General features: G+C 54.6%; 1 long non-coding RNA gene across 1 annotated transcript; it reads left to right on the top strand.

Annotated features, from left to right (window-relative positions):
* The first annotated feature begins 2254 nt into the window (after window positions 1-2254).
* On the top strand, window positions 2255-2653 carry LOC133415679 (uncharacterized). Its single transcript, XR_009770161.1, has 3 exons — window positions 2255-2341; window positions 2422-2525; window positions 2596-2653. It is a non-coding gene; the product is annotated as an uncharacterized LOC133415679 (long non-coding RNA).
* The last annotated feature ends 2853 nt before the right edge of the window (window positions 2654-5506 follow it).

Here is a 5506-nt window from a genome sequence, read left to right as displayed (position 1 = left end):
TGATGGTGTTGAACGCTGAGCTGAAGTCCACGAACAGGATCCTCGCGTAGGTCCCTGCACTGTCGAGGTGTTCTAGGATGAAGTGCAGTCCCATGTTGACTGCATCATCCGCAGACCTGTTCGCTTGGTAGGCAAACTGCAGGGGGTCCAGCAGGGGACCTGTGACACTCTTGAGGTGGTCCAGCACGAGACGTTCAAAGGACTTCATGACCACAGATGTCAAAGCGACAGGCCTGTAGTCATTCAGACCAGAGATTGCAGGTTTCTTGGGGACTGGAATGATGGTGGAGCGTTTGAAACAGGATGGAACTTCGCACATTTCCAAAGATCTGTTAAAGATCTGAGTGAAGACTGGAGCGAGCTGGTCCGCGCAGACTCCTCTATTATTATTCCTCTATAGTTCCCACAGCTCTGGACATCACCCTTGTTCTGAAAAATGGGCACCAGCACACTTTTCCTCCATTCCTCAGGCATCTTCTCACGCGCTAGAATTCTAGCGCGAATTCTATTGAACAAGCTGGTCAAATACTCCACAGCCACCTCTCCTAAATGCTTCCATACCTCCACAGGAATGTCATCAGGACCAACTGCCTTTCCATTTTTCATCCTCTTTAATGCCTTTCTAACTTCCCCCTTACTAATCATTGCCATTTAGCACACTACTAGCACCAGTCAACAGATTTCCTCTATCCTTAATCACCCTAACCTGCTGCACATCCTTCCCATCTCTATCCCTCTGTCTGGGCCACCTGTATAGATCCTTTTCTCCTTCTTTAGTGTCCAACCTGGCATACATGTCATCACATGCCTCTTGTTTGGCCTTTGCTACCTCTTGTTGCATCTTAATGTATTCCTTTCGCCTCTCCTCGGTCCTCTCAGTGTACCACTTCTTCTTAGCTAACCTTTTTCCTTGTATGATTTCCTGTACTGTGAGGTTCCACCACCAAGTCTCCTTCTCTCCTTTCCTGCCAGAAGATAAACCAAGTACTCTCCTGCCTGCCTCTCTGATCATCTTGGCTGCAGTGGTCCAGTCTTCTGGAAGCTCCTCCTGTCCACTGACAGCCTGTCACACCTCTTCCCGAAAAGCTGCACTACACTCGTCCTGTCTCAGCGCCCCGAGGGAAGCCATACTCGGTGTTCGCTGATTGGTCCACCTAACTTATTAGGCGAGCCAATCAGCATAAACCATAAACTCTCTACACTCACGATTGGCTGTCCTGAGTGAGGGTGACTCCCACCCTCCGCCGGCGTTCGTAATATCGACGCCATTGCCGTTCAAGGTAAGCTTCCTTTGATTAATTTCTTCACTTTACATAGTGTTTATTGGGTCCGTCCAATGACTTATTTGCGTCGTCGAATGAATTTGTTTGTGTCCACACACGTTGCTTCCGAGTCATTAGTGGAACAGTTCAACAGGTGTCTGTGAAAATTCGAACTGAATGATGATATAATAGTATTGAGCCTATTACATCGTTTTTATTGGGTTAAAACGACTTTTTTGTGGCGAATTAATTTGTTTGTGTCCACACAGTCATGAGTACAGCAACAGCTCAACAGGTGTCTGTGAAAAATTCGAACTGAATGATGATATAATAGTATTGAGCCTATTACGTCGTTGTTATTGGGTCACATTAATTGTTTGTGTTGACACACGTGGCTTTCCAGTCAGTCAGGAAGTTGTTCATGGTAGATAGAAATTATAATATAATTTTATTTTCAGCACGATGGATTTCCATCCTCAATTCCGCTACCTGGCTTTTTCGAAACAGCTGACTCTGGAGTCTTCCAAGGAATCCTCCAAGATAGCCCGAGCCTCTAGGTACACTGTAGGATGAGAAATGTACATTGCGATCATGTGTGACATTATTTGATTATAATGAAAAATTGTTCATGGTCGTAGGTCTGCAGCCACGGTCACGACCTGCAAAATGGCGGATCAGGTGACGGCGTACGCCAAGGCTCGTGTGGTCCAGGTTGGAGGAGACCCCGGGTGCTGGCAGCTGGTGCTCAGCGAGTGTGAGCTCCAGTTTGGTCAGTACCGGGGCCGGACCTTCAAGTGGCTGCTGAGCAATGACGTGGGCTAGGCCTGCTCCATCCTGGCCTCTCACCAGAAGGAGCGGGACAGCGGAGACACGTCACAGTCGCCCCTGGCTCGGAACAAAGACGCCCTGGCATCCTACGCGCAGCTGTTCCCGGACATGTCCCTGGCCGTCCGCAACTGCATGATGCTCATGGGCGCACCGGTGGTCAGGGAGATGGATGACAAGCTGCTGGAGTTCGGGGAGTTCCGCCATGAGACCTATCGCTTCCTGTACGACTCCCCGGGTGAGGAGCATCGATCGTAAGTTGTCTTATTGCCTGTGAAAAATGTCATTAACCAAAATGAGGGAGGTTAGGTTAAATGAAATGATCCTATCCTAGATACGTGGCATGGATGAGGAAGACCAAGGTGTTCCAGGGCTCGCGGCTGCACTCCTTCCAACAGTACATCCTGGGCCGAGACAGACAGGCCAAGTACAACGCAGGTAAACGTGGTCATCATAGAGACCATCATCATCATTAAAAATGATTGTTGACACAGGCGTTTCTTTACAGAAGAGGGTGGGCCGTCTGACCAGCAGCTAATGAAGCCGCCGCAGAAGTCAAGTCTCAGCGTGAGTGAATTTAATGTCTCTACTGCGTAGTCTGAGTGAGAATGAAATTAGACTGACAGCGATGTCTCGACTCGACAGTGTCAGAGGAACCGTCAGCAGCCGCCTCAACCTCCGCCGCGTCCGCCTCTGGCGTAGGTGCACTTTCCAGAGGGCAGACAGCTGGCACAGTCGACCCCCGACACAAAGGTAGGCATTGCAACGGGGGCAGGCGCACGGGGGCCTGTGTGGGCGCCCCGCACTTATTACCAGAGTGTCGTCATCGTCCGTTCGTAGGTGCTGCCGAAGGGCTGGCGCCAAACTTTGCCGGAGACCGAGCACGAATGGCTGGCCAAAGCGCTCTACGTCAAAGGCTCCCGTGGGAAAATGGTCCTGACGTCGGAGCTCCAGCTATGGTGGGACCCCCCCAAAACGCCACTTTATTACACACAGCCCCCCACCTCCTCCAAGGCCTTCTTCCACCACCGCTTCTTCCTCTGGGTGCCGTACAAGATTTGGGGGTTGAAGCTGGCCTGCCCCCACTGCCGGCACCGGCTGACCGGAGGCGGGCTGTACCGGACTGTGCGGCGGGCGCTGGGCCTCCAAGATTGGTACTTCATGGGCATCGAGTACCTGGAGTGCATCGGCTGCCGCCGGAAGTACTCGGCCTGGGAAGAAGCCATCATCCAGCAGATGAGCATGTACCAACAGCTGAAGTTCCCGGCCGTCCTCACGTACAAGTAAGAAAGGTACCGAGCGAGCGGTGGTCGTCGGCTCAGCCTCGCGCATCACTTTGCTTCCCGCTAGGTTGGCCTGCGACTTGAAGGTGGTGCACATGCTGAAGGACCGCTCGTTGGGCAACTCCGTCACCAGCTTGCGACGGAAAATCCAGGTGGGGCACACCTTGGAGTGTCTGAGGCACAGTTTGGAGTACCTCTCCGTGCTGGAGCAGCTGGGTGTTCCCACCGGCGTTCTCGGGTGCATGCGCCCTGTGCTCGCACAGTCTGCTTTCTGGCCGCCTTCGTGAGGGCGGTGATTCCACACCTTCCCGAGAACAAAGCCCGCATCACGTCGGTTTTCGGGAGCGTACTGAAGATGGACTCCACCAAGAAGGTACGTAGTCGTCCGAGGGTGTGCGTCATTTCCATTGCCGCCACGCCACGCCGCCCGCTGCTGACACTCACCCCGTGCCTTTGCGCTTACAGATGGCCAAGAAGCTTGCGGGGGCGGCCGCCGGAACCGCCGCCTGGGTCACCAACGTGGGCAATGAGCACGGACAGGTGCTCATGTCCGTGCTCACTGTCGCCGAGGGCGAAGGGCTGTCGAGCATGGCGAGCGGACAGGCCCCGCCTCAGCTTCTGTACGTGGACTGCGACTGCTGCTGCGCCACCGGCAAGGGCAAGGTAGGTGAAATTGATTCTTTGGCGCGCAGGCTCTTTCGCGTCCCACTCTAACGCTCTCTCTTTTCCCGCGTGCCTTAGGTCGCAGCCATGTTCGGCGATTGGAAGGATCTGATGGTGCGGCTGGACATGTGGCACCTCATGCGGCGCTTCGCCAGGGGCGGTCCCTTCATGGCCAGGCTGTCCCTGGCCATCTTCGAGTGGGACGCCGAGGACAGGAACCTGCTGAGACGGGCCAAGCAGGGCGAGCATGGCGCGGCCGACGGCCGACCGGTCACTCTTTCGGCCAGGGAGCTGGCCCGACACTGCCGTCGCCGCAGCAGAGGGGCCGAGGAGACGGAGCGGCTCATCCAGGAGGTGCTGGACCACTTCTGGGAGGCCAAAGATACCATGGGCATGGCTCTCCTCGACCAGGCCAGGACTCGGCACATCTGGGAAACGCAGCGCCAGCACATGGCCTGCATCCAGGACCCGCCCGGCGTCCCCATATACACCAAGGTGGGGGAGGTGACGAGAGGTGGCATCAAGCTTCCGATTTTTAAGTACGCGCGAGGCTCCACTTCCCTGGAGTGCTTCCAGCTCCACCAGTGCCGCTTCATTCCAGGTGAGGACCGCGAGCGTTTTGTGGCGGGGGTCGTTGGCAGGCGGGCAAGCGTAACTCTCCTTCTGTCCTCTTTGGCAGGCACCGTGGCCAACGCCCTCCACTTCCAGGTCTACCTGCTGGAGGGCTTGACCCGGTGGAACGAGGACCGAGCCAGGGCAGCCGTGGTGGGGGGCCTGTTGACGACCTTGACACGCTGCTACAACTCCCGCCTGCTCAGCGCTTTCCAAAAGCTGACGCAGAAGCTGCTGAAACGCACGGTGGTGGAAAACTACACCCCGCCGGGGGAGTACACCGGTGAGTCGTAGGGGCGTGCCAGGCCAACCCCCTCCCTCTCTCTCTCTCCCACCGGCGTGACACGTTCTGACTTGAAATTTCTCGCGTTCAGGGGAGCTCATCGGCTTGGACTACCTGTACGCCCAGACCGGCGCCGCGCTCCATCCGGACCCCGGTCGTGACAAGAAGGGGGAAGAAGAGGACCCGACTGCTTGGATGGACAAGGTGGCGGAGGAAGAGGAGGAGCAGGAGGAGGACGACAGGGCGGTCGACGTGGAAGTCAAGCCAGCCTCCATTCAAAATCAGTCAAAACAGCTGCCCCTAATTTTGTGTATACTAGGCATTACGGTAATAAGCCGCCTACGAGCGACAAAAGCCACCTTCAAAATAAAAGCTTACAAATAATACATGGATATCAAAGCATACTAATTTTTTTAAAAATATTAAAAAATAATGCTTTCGGTATCGCAACATCAATCCATTTCTGGGGGGCCCTACACCACCCCAGGTCTCCACCAAAAGAGGTCCCATTCAAATCTGATGTTGCATTTCAAATAATACGTGGATATCAATGCATACTGATTTTTTAAAAGGATTCC

The sequence above is a fragment of the Phycodurus eques genome, chromosome 17 (assembly GCF_024500275.1).
Source record: "Phycodurus eques isolate BA_2022a chromosome 17, UOR_Pequ_1.1, whole genome shotgun sequence".
NCBI classification, from domain to species: domain Eukaryota; kingdom Metazoa; phylum Chordata; class Actinopteri; order Syngnathiformes; family Syngnathidae; genus Phycodurus; species Phycodurus eques.
This window is presented reverse-complemented; position numbering and strand designations above follow the sequence as displayed.